Source organism: Mytilus trossulus, chromosome 1 (assembly GCF_036588685.1).
Source record: "Mytilus trossulus isolate FHL-02 chromosome 1, PNRI_Mtr1.1.1.hap1, whole genome shotgun sequence".
NCBI lineage: Eukaryota > Metazoa > Mollusca > Bivalvia > Mytilida > Mytilidae > Mytilus > Mytilus trossulus.
In genome coordinates this window covers 4909692-4923744 of record NC_086373.1, presented here as the reverse complement: position 1 = coordinate 4923744, position 14053 = coordinate 4909692, and the positions used below count along the sequence as shown (strand labels likewise).

The window sequence follows — 14053 nt, the reverse complement described above, 5'->3', positions numbered from 1 at the left end:
AGCATGATGCTTTTAAAGCTTAAACAGCCCTTTTAAGGGCTACCAAAATTTTTCAAAAAGAATCTGAAATTGTTGCATGGTATTAGTCACAAATAAAATATAGCTTGTCCCATTTTCTAAATCTCTCTTTCTTCTCTGCAATTTATTTCTACTACATGTGAACTTGCTAAGTTTTACTATCTTCCACTCTGGATCGTGCAGTAAATATTTAGTTTTGCTTCTATCTTAAACCCGAAAAAAAATCTTTTTATACAAATTCTTGATCTGTTCAAAATTGCTACTTCCTAACTTTATATATCAAAAAATTTAACACTTCTGTGTCTACGACCATATCACGTTGAAAACACCGGTTCTCGTCCGATCACCGAAGTTAAGCAACGTCGAGCCCGGTTAGTACTTGGATGGGTGACCGCCTGGGAATACCGGGTGTTGTAGACATTTTTTGTGTTCTTATAATTTTGCATTTCTAACAAACATATAATTAGTGTAAAGTTTTGCTTCTGAAAAAAAATATTATATATAAATTTTTGACAAAAATGCTACTACCTAACCTTATATATCAAAAATTTTAACACTTCTGTGTCTACGACCATATCACGTTGAAAACACCGGTTCTCGTCCGATCACCGAAGTTAAGCAACGTCGAGCCCGGTTAGTACTTGGATGGGTGACCGCCTGGGAATACCGGGTGTTGTAGACATTTTTTTACGTATAATTTTGTATTCCTACCAAACATAATGGTTCAATATTTTTTTTACTAATTTATTTGGATGTAATATTCAATGTATTTAGCTATCAATGAAGAAAACAGAAAATAAATCATTCATAAATTTATTTAGTTTTCAATACCCATCTGCATGTTGAAATATTTTTAAGTGAAATACATGCACGTCAAGTTATATACACTTAAGAATTCCACTCCTTACACATGCATGTGGCTATATATATATTTTTAAATTAGGTCTTTGAAAGGTCGTCTGTGATAATATGGTATCCGCCATTTGTCGTCATTTGAAATCGCCTCTTTCTTTTTGACCAGGGCTTATATGATTCACATTTTTTCTGAAAGGATTCTAATTAGCAAAAATTCATTATAGCAAAAACAAATAATAAACAATAAATAATAATTATAGTTTGTAAAGTTCCAGTAAAAACTTCGAATATTTGAAACGTCTTTCATCTCGGTCAAGGAAGTCCCGGTTTCGAAGTTTGCCATCTTTGTGTGCTTTCATATCGAAGGCAAAATCTAAATTTCTGGGAAGTCTCTTTATTTCTGTGTATATCTGAAAGCAAAAACATATAAAGAAATGATTTTACTACAAATTTATATCATTTTTACGGCACAATCTAGTTTTTGTGAAATAATACAACACGTTTTCTGATGAAGAATCGCACGAGTGAAATTGACAAGTTGTACATTAATCGTAAATATTTCTTCACTCGTGGTATTTTGTTTAATTCTTATGACATATTCTGAAAGATAAATTCCTGCTGAAAATTTTCGTGTATCATTTATATAACAAAAAGTACAATTTATTTGAAACAAATGATTAAAACTTGTCGAACAAGCACACAGATTTTCTTGTCGATCTGTTTGAATTAGATTGTCATGAAAGTTTAAGGGTGCTCTCGTCGAGGTCCGCGTTAGTTTGATAATTACACACTGTCGGTGATTTTTGCATATCATTGTAATCTGTCGTTCATTCGCACACATCGTTCAACAACCAAAGCCGCAAAATGTCTGACGCACCAGCACCAGTAGTAAAGACCCCAGCTAAGTCACCAAAGAAGAAAGCTGCAGCTAAACCAAAGAAAGTAGCTACTCATCCAAAATACAGCGAGATGGTCGGAAAGGCTATATCTGCTTTGAAAGAGCGTGGAGGCTCCAGCCGTCAAGCCATCCTCAAGTATATCTTAGCAAACTTCAGCGTTGGTAGCGATGCAAAAACAGTCAACACTCACTTGAAGTTAGCTCTGAAATCAGGAGTGAAGAGCAATAGCTTGAAACAGTCGAAGGGTACCGGCGCTTCTGGAAGCTTTAAGATTGGGGAAGTAGCTAAACCAGCTAAGAAACCAGCAAAGAAAGTAGTTAAACCTAAAGCAGCCAAGCCAAAGAAGGCAAAGACACCTACCAAAAAGACTGCCGCAAAGAAACCTGCAGCAAAGAAACCAGCAGGTGAAAAGAAAGCAGCTAAACCAAAAGCAAAGAAGCCAGCTGCAAAGAAACCTGCTGCAAAACCTGCTGCCAAATCTGCAAAGAAAGCCACAAAATCTCCCAAGAAGACAAAGGCTGCAGCTAAACCAAAGAAGGCAAAGACACCAAAGAAGAAGTAAATGAAGGAAGCATGATGCTTTTAAAGCTTAAACAGCCCTTTTAAGGGCTACCAAAATTTTTCAAAAAGAATCTGAAATTGTTGCATGGTATTAGTCACAAATAAAATATAGCTTGTCCCATTTTCTAAATCTCTCTTTCTTCTCTGCAATTTATTTCTACTACATGTGAACTTGCTAAGTTTTACTATCTTCCACTCTGGATCGTGCAGTAAATATTTAGTTTTGCTTCTATCTTAAACCCGAAAAAAAATCTTTTTATACAAATTCTTGATCTGTTCAAAATTGCTACTTCCTAACTTTATATATCAAAAAATTTAACACTTCTGTGTCTACGACCATATCACGTTGAAAACACCGGTTCTCGTCCGATCACCGAAGTTAAGCAACGTCGAGCCCGGTTAGTACTTGGATGGGTGACCGCCTGGGAATACCGGGTGTTGTAGACATTTTTTGTGTTCTTATAATTTTGCATTTCTAACAAACATATAATTAGTGTAAAGTTTTGCTTCTGAAAAAAAATATTATATATAAATTTTTGACAAAAATGCTACTACCTAACCTTATATATCAAAAATTTTAACACTTCTGTGTCTACGACCATATCACGTTGAAAACACCGGTTCTCGTCCGATCACCGAAGTTAAGCAACGTCGAGCCCGGTTAGTACTTGGATGGGTGACCGCCTGGGAATACCGGGTGTTGTAGACATTTTTTTACGTATAATTTTGTATTCCTACCAAACATAATGGTTCAATATTTTTTTTACTAATTTATTTGGATGTAATATTCAATGTATTTAGCTATCAATGAAGAAAACAGAAAATAAATCATTCATAAATTTATTTAGTTTTCAATACCCATCTGCATGTTGAAATATTTTTAAGTGAAATACATGCACGTCAAGTTATATACACTTAAGAATTCCACTCCTTACACATGCATGTGGCTATATATATATTTTTAAATTAGGTCTTTGAAAGGTCGTCTGTGATAATATGGTATCCGCCATTTGTCGTCATTTGAAATCGCCTCTTTCTTTTTGACCAGGGCTTATATGATTCACATTTTTTCTGAAAGGATTCTAATTAGCAAAAATTCATTATAGCAAAAACAAATAATAAACAATAAATAATAATTATAGTTTGTAAAGTTCCAGTAAAAACTTCGAATATTTGAAACGTCTTTCATCTCGGTCAAGGAAGTCCCGGTTTCGAAGTTTGCCATCTTTGTGTGCTTTCATATCGAAGGCAAAATCTAAATTTCTGGGAAGTCTCTTTATTTCTGTGTATATCTGAAAGCAAAAACATATAAAGAAATGATTTTACTACAAATTTATATCATTTTTACGGCACAATCTAGTTTTTGTGAAATAATACAACACGTTTTCTGATGAAGAATCGCACGAGTGAAATTGACAAGTTGTACATTAATCGTAAATATTTCTTCACTCGTGGTATTTTGTTTAATTCTTATGACATATTCTGAAAGATAAATTCCTGCTGAAAATTTTCGTGTATCATTTATATAACAAAAAGTACAATTTATTTGAAACAAATGATTAAAACTTGTCGAACAAGCACACAGATTTTCTTGTCGATCTGTTTGAATTAGATTGTCATGAAAGTTTAAGGGTGCTCTCGTCGAGGTCCGCGTTAGTTTGATAATTACACACTGTCGGTGATTTTTGCATATCATTGTAATCTGTCGTTCATTCGCACACATCGTTCAACAACCAAAGCCGCAAAATGTCTGACGCACCAGCACCAGTAGTAAAGACCCCAGCTAAGTCACCAAAGAAGAAAGCTGCAGCTAAACCAAAGAAAGTAGCTACTCATCCAAAATACAGCGAGATGGTCGGAAAGGCTATATCTGCTTTGAAAGAGCGTGGAGGCTCCAGCCGTCAAGCCATCCTCAAGTATATCTTAGCAAACTTCAGCGTTGGTAGCGATGCAAAAACAGTCAACACTCACTTGAAGTTAGCTCTGAAATCAGGAGTGAAGAGCAATAGCTTGAAACAGTCGAAGGGTACCGGCGCTTCTGGAAGCTTTAAGATTGGGGAAGTAGCTAAACCAGCTAAGAAACCAGCAAAGAAAGTAGTTAAACCTAAAGCAGCCAAGCCAAAGAAGGCAAAGACACCTACCAAAAAGACTGCCGCAAAGAAACCTGCAGCAAAGAAACCAGCAGGTGAAAAGAAAGCAGCTAAACCAAAAGCAAAGAAGCCAGCTGCAAAGAAAACCTGCTGCAAAACCTGCTGCCAAATCTGCAAAGAAAGCCACAAAATCTCCCAAGAAGACAAAGGCTGCAGCTAAACCAAAGAAGGCAAAGACACCAAAGAAGAAGTAAATGAAGGAAGCATGATGCTTTTAAAGCTTAAACAGCCCTTTTAAGGGCTACCAAAATTTTTCAAAAAGAATCTGAAATTGTTGCATGGTATTAGTCACAAATAAAATATAGCTTGTCCCATTTTCTAAATCTCTCTTTCTTCTCTGCAATTTATTTCTACTACATGTGAACTTGCTAAGTTTTACTATCTTCCACTCTGGATCGTGCAGTAAATATTTAGTTTTGCTTCTATCTTAAACCCGAAAAAAAATCTTTTTATACAAATTCTTGATCTGTTCAAAATTGCTACTTCCTAACTTTATATATCAAAAAATTTAACACTTCTGTGTCTACGACCATATCACGTTGAAAACACCGGTTCTCGTCCGATCACCGAAGTTAAGCAACGTCGAGCCCGGTTAGTACTTGGATGGGTGACCGCCTGGGAATACCGGGTGTTGTAGACATTTTTTGTGTTCTTATAATTTTGCATTTCTAACAAACATATAATTAGTGTAAAGTTTTGCTTCTGAAAAAAAATATTATATATAAATTTTTGACAAAAATGCTACTACCTAACCTTATATATCAAAAATTTTAACACTTCTGTGTCTACGACCATATCACGTTGAAAACACCGGTTCTCGTCCGATCACCGAAGTTAAGCAACGTCGAGCCCGGTTAGTACTTGGATGGGTGACCGCCTGGGAATACCGGGTGTTGTAGACATTTTTTTACGTATAATTTTGTATTCCTACCAAACATAATGGTTCAATATTTTTTTTACTAATTTATTTGGATGTAATATTCAATGTATTTAGCTATCAATGAAGAAAACAGAAAATAAATCATTCATAAATTTATTTAGTTTTCAATACCCATCTGCATGTTGAAATATTTTTAAGTGAAATACATGCACGTCAAGTTATATACACTTAAGAATTCCACTCCTTACACATGCATGTGGCTATATATATATTTTTAAATTAGGTCTTTGAAAGGTCGTCTGTGATAATATGGTATCCGCCATTTGTCGTCATTTGAAATCGCCTCTTTCTTTTTGACCAGGGCTTATATGATTCACATTTTTTCTGAAAGGATTCTAATTAGCAAAAATTCATTATAGCAAAAACAAATAATAAACAATAAATAATAATTATAGTTTGTAAAGTTCCAGTAAAAACTTCGAATATTTGAAACGTCTTTCATCTCGGTCAAGGAAGTCCCGGTTTCGAAGTTTGCCATCTTTGTGTGCTTTCATATCGAAGGCAAAATCTAAATTTCTGGGAAGTCTCTTTATTTCTGTGTATATCTGAAAGCAAAAACATATAAAGAAATGATTTTACTACAAATTTATATCATTTTTACGGCACAATCTAGTTTTTGTGAAATAATACAACACGTTTTCTGATGAAGAATCGCACGAGTGAAATTGACAAGTTGTACATTAATCGTAAATATTTCTTCACTCGTGGTATTTTGTTTAATTCTTATGACATATTCTGAAAGATAAATTCCTGCTGAAAATTTTCGTGTATCATTTATATAACAAAAAGTACAATTTATTTGAAACAAATGATTAAAACTTGTCGAACAAGCACACAGATTTTCTTGTCGATCTGTTTGAATTAGATTGTCATGAAAGTTTAAGGGTGCTCTCGTCGAGGTCCGCGTTAGTTTGATAATTACACACTGTCGGTGATTTTTGCATATCATTGTAATCTGTCGTTCATTCGCACACATCGTTCAACAACCAAAGCCGCAAAATGTCTGACGCACCAGCACCAGTAGTAAAGACCCCAGCTAAGTCACCAAAGAAGAAAGCTGCAGCTAAACCAAAGAAAGTAGCTACTCATCCAAAATACAGCGAGATGGTCGGAAAGGCTATATCTGCTTTGAAAGAGCGTGGAGGCTCCAGCCGTCAAGCCATCATCAAGTATATCTTAGCAAACTTCAGCGTTGGTAGCGATGCAAAAACAGTCAACACTCACTTGAAGTTAGCTCTGAAATCAGGAGTGAAGAGCAATAGCTTGAAACAGTCGAAGGGTACCGGCGCTTCTGGAAGCTTTAAGATTGGGGAAGTAGCTAAACCAGCTAAGAAACCAGCAAAGAAAGTAGTTAAACCTAAAGCAGCCAAGCCAAAGAAGGCAAAGACACCTACCAAAAAGACTGCCGCAAAGAAACCTGCAGCAAAGAAACCAGCAGGTGAAAAGAAAGCAGCTAAACCAAAAGCAAAGAAGCCAGCTGCAAAGAAACCTGCTGCAAAACCTGCTGCCAAATCTGCAAAGAAAGCCACAAAATCTCCCAAGAAGACAAAGGCTGCAGCTAAACCAAAGAAGGCAAAGACACCAAAGAAGAAGTAAATGAAGGAAGCATGATGCTTTTAAAGCTTAAACAGCCCTTTTAAGGGCTACCAAAATTTTTCAAAAAGAATCTGAAATTGTTGCATGGTATTAGTCACAAATAAAATATAGCTTGTCCCATTTTCTAAATCTCTCTTTCTTCTCTGCAATTTATTTCTACTACATGTGAACTTGCTAAGTTTTACTATCTTCCACTCTGGATCGTGCAGTAAATATTTAGTTTTGCTTCTATCTTAAACCCGAAAAAAAATCTTTTTATACAAATTCTTGATCTGTTCAAAATTGCTACTTCCTAACTTTATATATCAAAAAATTTAACACTTCTGTGTCTACGACCATATCACGTTGAAAACACCGGTTCTCGTCCGATCACCGAAGTTAAGCAACGTCGAGCCCGGTTAGTACTTGGATGGGTGACCGCCTGGGAATACCGGGTGTTGTAGACATTTTTTGTGTTCTTATAATTTTGCATTTCTAACAAACATATAATTAGTGTAAAGTTTTGCTTCTGAAAAAAAATATTATATATAAATTTTTGACAAAAATGCTACTACCTAACCTTATATATCAAAAATTTTAACACTTCTGTGTCTACGACCATATCACGTTGAAAACACCGGTTCTCGTCCGATCACCGAAGTTAAGCAACGTCGAGCCCGGTTAGTACTTGGATGGGTGACCGCCTGGGAATACCGGGTGTTGTAGACATTTTTTTACGTATAATTTTGTATTCCTACCAAACATAATGGTTCAATATTTTTTTTACTAATTTATTTGGATGTAATATTCAATGTATTTAGCTATCAATGAAGAAAACAGAAAATAAATCATTCATAAATTTATTTAGTTTTCAATACCCATCTGCATGTTGAAATATTTTTAAGTGAAATACATGCACGTCAAGTTATATACACTTAAGAATTCCACTCCTTACACATGCATGTGGCTATATATATATTTTTAAATTAGGTCTTTGAAAGGTCGTCTGTGATAATATGGTATCCGCCATTTGTCGTCATTTGAAATCGCCTCTTTCTTTTTGACCAGGGCTTATATGATTCACATTTTTTCTGAAAGGATTCTAATTAGCAAAAATTCATTATAGCAAAAACAAATAATAAACAATAAATAATAATTATAGTTTGTAAAGTTCCAGTAAAAACTTCGAATATTTGAAACGTCTTTCATCTCGGTCAAGGAAGTCCCGGTTTCGAAGTTTGCCATCTTTGTGTGCTTTCATATCGAAGGCAAAATCTAAATTTCTGGGAAGTCTCTTTATTTCTGTGTATATCTGAAAGCAAAAACATATAAAGAAATGATTTTACTACAAATTTATATCATTTTTACGGCACAATCTAGTTTTTGTGAAATAATACAACACGTTTTCTGATGAAGAATCGCACGAGTGAAATTGACAAGTTGTACATTAATCGTAAATATTTCTTCACTCGTGGTATTTTGTTTAATTCTTATGACATATTCTGAAAGATAAATTCCTGCTGAAAATTTTCGTGTATCATTTATATAACAAAAAGTACAATTTATTTGAAACAAATGATTAAAACTTGTCGAACAAGCACACAGATTTTCTTGTCGATCTGTTTGAATTAGATTGTCATGAAAGTTTAAGGGTGCTCTCGTCGAGGTCCGCGTTAGTTTGATAATTACACACTGTCGGTGATTTTTGCATATCATTGTAATCTGTCGTTCATTCGCACACATCGTTCAACAACCAAAGCCGCAAAATGTCTGACGCACCAGCACCAGTAGTAAAGACCCCAGCTAAGTCACCAAAGAAGAAAGCTGCAGCTAAACCAAAGAAAGTAGCTACTCATCCAAAATACAGCGAGATGGTCGGAAAGGCTATATCTGCTTTGAAAGAGCGTGGAGGCTCCAGCCGTCAAGCCATCCTCAAGTATATCTTAGCAAACTTCAGCGTTGGTAGCGATGCAAAAACAGTCAACACTCACTTGAAGTTAGCTCTGAAATCAGGAGTGAAGAGCAATAGCTTGAAACAGTCGAAGGGTACCGGCGCTTCTGGAAGCTTTAAGATTGGGGAAGTAGCTAAACCAGCTAAGAAACCAGCAAAGAAAGTAGTTAAACCTAAAGCAGCCAAGCCAAAGAAGGCAAAGACACCTACCAAAAAGACTGCCGCAAAGAAACCTGCAGCAAAGAAACCAGCAGGTGAAAAGAAAGCAGCTAAACCAAAAGCAAAGAAGCCAGCTGCAAAGAAACCTGCTGCAAAACCTGCTGCCAAATCTGCAAAGAAAGCCACAAAATCTCCCAAGAAGACAAAGGCTGCAGCTAAACCAAAGAAGGCAAAGACACCAAAGAAGAAGTAAATGAAGGAAGCATGATGCTTTTAAAGCTTAAACAGCCCTTTTAAGGGCTACCAAAATTTTTCAAAAAGAATCTGAAATTGTTGCATGGTATTAGTCACAAATAAAATATAGCTTGTCCCATTTTCTAAATCTCTCTTTCTTCTCTGCAATTTATTTCTACTACATGTGAACTTGCTAAGTTTTACTATCTTCCACTCTGGATCGTGCAGTAAATATTTAGTTTTGCTTCTATCTTAAACCCGAAAAAAAATCTTTTTATACAAATTCTTGATCTGTTCAAAATTGCTACTTCCTAACTTTATATATCAAAAAATTTAACACTTCTGTGTCTACGACCATATCACGTTGAAAACACCGGTTCTCGTCCGATCACCGAAGTTAAGCAACGTCGAGCCCGGTTAGTACTTGGATGGGTGACCGCCTGGGAATACCGGGTGTTGTAGACATTTTTTGTGTTCTTATAATTTTGCATTTCTAACAAACATATAATTAGTGTAAAGTTTTGCTTCTGAAAAAAAATATTATATATAAATTTTTGACAAAAATGCTACTACCTAACCTTATATATCAAAAATTTTAACACTTCTGTGTCTACGACCATATCACGTTGAAAACACCGGTTCTCGTCCGATCACCGAAGTTAAGCAACGTCGAGCCCGGTTAGTACTTGGATGGGTGACCGCCTGGGAATACCGGGTGTTGTAGACATTTTTTTACGTATAATTTTGTATTCCTACCAAACATAATGGTTCAATATTTTTTTTACTAATTTATTTGGATGTAATATTCAATGTATTTAGCTATCAATGAAGAAAACAGAAAATAAATCATTCATAAATTTATTTAGTTTTCAATACCCATCTGCATGTTGAAATATTTTTAAGTGAAATACATGCACGTCAAGTTATATACACTTAAGAATTCCACTCCTTACACATGCATGTGGCTATATATATATTTTTAAATTAGGTCTTTGAAAGGTCGTCTGTGATAATATGGTATCCGCCATTTGTCGTCATTTGAAATCGCCTCTTTCTTTTTGACCAGGGCTTATATGATTCACATTTTTTCTGAAAGGATTCTAATTAGCAAAAATTCATTATAGCAAAAACAAATAATAAACAATAAATAATAATTATAGTTTGTAAAGTTCCAGTAAAAACTTCGAATATTTGAAACGTCTTTCATCTCGGTCAAGGAAGTCCCGGTTTCGAAGTTTGCCATCTTTGTGTGCTTTCATATCGAAGGCAAAATCTAAATTTCTGGGAAGTCTCTTTATTTCTGTGTATATCTGAAAGCAAAAACATATAAAGAAATGATTTTACTACAAATTTATATCATTTTTACGGCACAATCTAGTTTTTGTGAAATAATACAACACGTTTTCTGATGAAGAATCGCACGAGTGAAATTGACAAGTTGTACATTAATCGTAAATATTTCTTCACTCGTGGTATTTTGTTTAATTCTTATGACATATTCTGAAAGATAAATTCCTGCTGAAAATTTTCGTGTATCATTTATATAACAAAAAGTACAATTTATTTGAAACAAATGATTAAAACTTGTCGAACAAGCACACAGATTTTCTTGTCGATCTGTTTGAATTAGATTGTCATGAAAGTTTAAGGGTGCTCTCGTCGAGGTCCGCGTTAGTTTGATAATTACACACTGTCGGTGATTTTTGCATATCATTGTAATCTGTCGTTCATTCGCACACATCGTTCAACAACCAAAGCCGCAAAATGTCTGACGCACCAGCACCAGTAGTAAAGACCCCAGCTAAGTCACCAAAGAAGAAAGCTGCAGCTAAACCAAAGAAAGTAGCTACTCATCCAAAATACAGCGAGATGGTCGGAAAGGCTATATCTGCTTTGAAAGAGCGTGGAGGCTCCAGCCGTCAAGCCATCCTCAAGTATATCTTAGCAAACTTCAGCGTTGGTAGCGATGCAAAAACAGTCAACACTCACTTGAAGTTAGCTCTGAAATCAGGAGTGAAGAGCAATAGCTTGAAACAGTCGAAGGGTACCGGCGCTTCTGGAAGCTTTAAGATTGGGGAAGTAGCTAAACCAGCTAAGAAACCAGCAAAGAAAGTAGTTAAACCTAAAGCAGCCAAGCCAAAGAAGGCAAAGACACCTACCAAAAAGACTGCCGCAAAGAAACCTGCAGCAAAGAAACCAGCAGGTGAAAAGAAAGCAGCTAAACCAAAAGCAAAGAAGCCAGCTGCAAAGAAACCTGCTGCAAAACCTGCTGCCAAATCTGCAAAGAAAGCCACAAAATCTCCCAAGAAGACAAAGGCTGCAGCTAAACCAAAGAAGGCAAAGACACCAAAGAAGAAGTAAATGAAGGAAGCATGATGCTTTTAAAGCTTAAACAGCCCTTTTAAGGGCTACCAAAATTTTTCAAAAAGAATCTGAAATTGTTGCATGGTATTAGTCACAAATAAAATATAGCTTGTCCCATTTTCTAAATCTCTCTTTCTTCTCTGCAATTTATTTCTACTACATGTGAACTTGCTAAGTTTTACTATCTTCCACTCTGGATCGTGCAGTAAATATTTAGTTTTGCTTCTATCTTAAACCCGAAAAAAAATCTTTTTATACAAATTCTTGATCTGTTCAAAATTGCTACTTCCTAACTTTATATATCAAAAAATTTAACACTTCTGTGTCTACGACCATATCACGTTGAAAACACCGGTTCTCGTCCGATCACCGAAGTTAAGCAACGTCGAGCCCGGTTAGTACTTGGATGGGTGACCGCCTGGGAATACCGGGTGTTGTAGACATTTTTTGTGTTCTTATAATTTTGCATTTCTAACAAACATATAATTAGTGTAAAGTTTTGCTTCTGAAAAAAAATATTATATATAAATTTTTGACAAAAATGCTACTACCTAACCTTATATATCAAAAATTTTAACACTTCTGTGTCTACGACCATATCACGTTGAAAACACCGGTTCTCGTCCGATCACCGAAGTTAAGCAACGTCGAGCCCGGTTAGTACTTGGATGGGTGACCGCCTGGGAATACCGGGTGTTGTAGACATTTTTTTACGTATAATTTTGTATTCCTACCAAACATAATGGTTCAATATTTTTTTTACTAATTTATTTGGATGTAATATTCAATGTATTTAGCTATCAATGAAGAAAACAGAAAATAAATCATTCATAAATTTATTTAGTTTTCAATACCCATCTGCATGTTGAAATATTTTTAAGTGAAATACATGCACGTCAAGTTATATACACTTAAGAATTCCACTCCTTACACATGCATGTGGCTATATATATATTTTTAAATTAGGTCTTTGAAAGGTCGTCTGTGATAATATGGTATCCGCCATTTGTCGTCATTTGAAATCGCCTCTTTCTTTTTGACCAGGGCTTATATGATTCACATTTTTTCTGAAAGGATTCTAATTAGCAAAAATTCATTATAGCAAAAACAAATAATAAACAATAAATAATAATTATAGTTTGTAAAGTTCCAGTAAAAACTTCGAATATTTGAAACGTCTTTCATCTCGGTCAAGGAAGTCCCGGTTTCGAAGTTTGCCATCTTTGTGTGCTTTCATATCGAAGGCAAAATCTAAATTTCTGGGAAGTCTCTTTATTTCTGTGTATATCTGAAAGCAAAAACATATAAAGAAATGATTTTACTACAAATTTATATCATTTTTACGGCACAATCTAGTTTTTGTGAAATAATACAACACGTTTTCTGATGAAGAATCGCACGAGTGAAATTGACAAGTTGTACATTAATCGTAAATATTTCTTCACTCGTGGTATTTTGTTTAATTCTTATGACATATTCTGAAAGATAAATTCCTGCTGAAAATTTTCGTGTATCATTTATATAACAAAAAGTACAATTTATTTGAAACAAATGATTAAAACTTGTCGAACAAGCACACAGATTTTCTTGTCGATCTGTTTGAATTAGATTGTCATGAAAGTTTAAGGGTGCTCTCGTCGAGGTCCGCGTTAGTTTGATAATTACACACTGTCGGTGATTTTTGCATATCATTGTAATCTGTCGTTCATTCGCACACATCGTTCAACAACCAAAGCCGCAAAATGTCTGACGCACCAGCACCAGTAGTAAAGACCCCAGCTAAGTCACCAAAGAAGAAAGCTGCAGCTAAACCAAAGAAAGTAGCTACTCATCCAAAATACAGCGAGATGGTCGGAAAGGCTATATCTGCTTTGAAAGAGCGTGGAGGCTCCAGCCGTCAAGCCATCCTCAAGTATATCTTAGCAAACTTCAGCGTTGGTAGCGATGCAAAAACAGTCAACACTCACTTGAAGTTAGCTCTGAAATCAGGAGTGAAGAGCAATAGCTTGAAACAGTCGAAGGGTACCGGCGCTTCTGGAAGCTTTAAGATTGGGGAAGTAGCTAAACCAGCTAAGAAACCAGCAAAGAAAGTAGTTAAACCTAAAGCAGCCAAGCCAAAGAAGGCAAAGACACCTACCAAAAAGACTGCCGCAAAGAAACCTGCAGCAAAGAAACCAGCAGGTGAAAAGAAAGCAGCTAAACCAAAAGCAAAGAAGCCAGCTGCAAAGAAACCTGCTGCAAAACCTGCTGCCAAATCTGCAAAGAAAGCCACAAAATCTCCCAAGAAGACAAAGGCTGCAGCTAAACCAAAGAAGGCAAAGACACCAAAGAAGAAGTAAATGAAGGA

The 14053-nt window shown here is 35.5% G+C and overlaps 12 non-coding genes across 12 annotated transcripts; all 12 read left to right on the top strand.

Moving 5' to 3' along the window:
* Nucleotides 1-319: 319 nt before the first annotated feature.
* On the top strand, nucleotides 320-438 carry LOC134699627 (5S ribosomal RNA). Its single transcript, XR_010103638.1, has one exon. It is a non-coding gene; the product is annotated as a 5S ribosomal RNA (ribosomal RNA).
* Nucleotides 439-581: 143 nt separating this feature from the next.
* Nucleotides 582-700, top strand: LOC134699616 (5S ribosomal RNA). The gene has a single exon (XR_010103637.1). It is a non-coding gene; the product is annotated as a 5S ribosomal RNA (ribosomal RNA).
* Nucleotides 701-2661: 1961 nt separating this feature from the next.
* On the top strand, nucleotides 2662-2780 carry LOC134699605 (5S ribosomal RNA). The gene has a single exon (XR_010103636.1). It is a non-coding gene; the product is annotated as a 5S ribosomal RNA (ribosomal RNA).
* A 143-nt stretch (nucleotides 2781-2923) lies between these two features.
* On the top strand, nucleotides 2924-3042 carry LOC134699594 (5S ribosomal RNA). Its single transcript, XR_010103635.1, has one exon. It is a non-coding gene; the product is annotated as a 5S ribosomal RNA (ribosomal RNA).
* Nucleotides 3043-5004: 1962 nt separating this feature from the next.
* On the top strand, nucleotides 5005-5123 carry LOC134699583 (5S ribosomal RNA). Its single transcript, XR_010103634.1, has one exon. It is a non-coding gene; the product is annotated as a 5S ribosomal RNA (ribosomal RNA).
* Nucleotides 5124-5266: 143 nt separating this feature from the next.
* On the top strand, nucleotides 5267-5385 carry LOC134699572 (5S ribosomal RNA). The gene has a single exon (XR_010103633.1). It is a non-coding gene; the product is annotated as a 5S ribosomal RNA (ribosomal RNA).
* Nucleotides 5386-7346: 1961 nt separating this feature from the next.
* LOC134699562 (5S ribosomal RNA) lies at nucleotides 7347-7465 on the top strand. The gene has a single exon (XR_010103632.1). It is a non-coding gene; the product is annotated as a 5S ribosomal RNA (ribosomal RNA).
* A 143-nt stretch (nucleotides 7466-7608) lies between these two features.
* Nucleotides 7609-7727, top strand: LOC134699547 (5S ribosomal RNA). The gene has a single exon (XR_010103630.1). It is a non-coding gene; the product is annotated as a 5S ribosomal RNA (ribosomal RNA).
* Nucleotides 7728-9688: 1961 nt separating this feature from the next.
* On the top strand, nucleotides 9689-9807 carry LOC134699539 (5S ribosomal RNA). The gene has a single exon (XR_010103629.1). It is a non-coding gene; the product is annotated as a 5S ribosomal RNA (ribosomal RNA).
* A 143-nt stretch (nucleotides 9808-9950) lies between these two features.
* Nucleotides 9951-10069, top strand: LOC134699531 (5S ribosomal RNA). Its single transcript, XR_010103628.1, has one exon. It is a non-coding gene; the product is annotated as a 5S ribosomal RNA (ribosomal RNA).
* A 1961-nt stretch (nucleotides 10070-12030) lies between these two features.
* LOC134699527 (5S ribosomal RNA) lies at nucleotides 12031-12149 on the top strand. The gene has a single exon (XR_010103627.1). It is a non-coding gene; the product is annotated as a 5S ribosomal RNA (ribosomal RNA).
* A 143-nt stretch (nucleotides 12150-12292) lies between these two features.
* On the top strand, nucleotides 12293-12411 carry LOC134699521 (5S ribosomal RNA). The gene has a single exon (XR_010103626.1). It is a non-coding gene; the product is annotated as a 5S ribosomal RNA (ribosomal RNA).
* Nucleotides 12412-14053: the final 1642 nt, after the last annotated feature.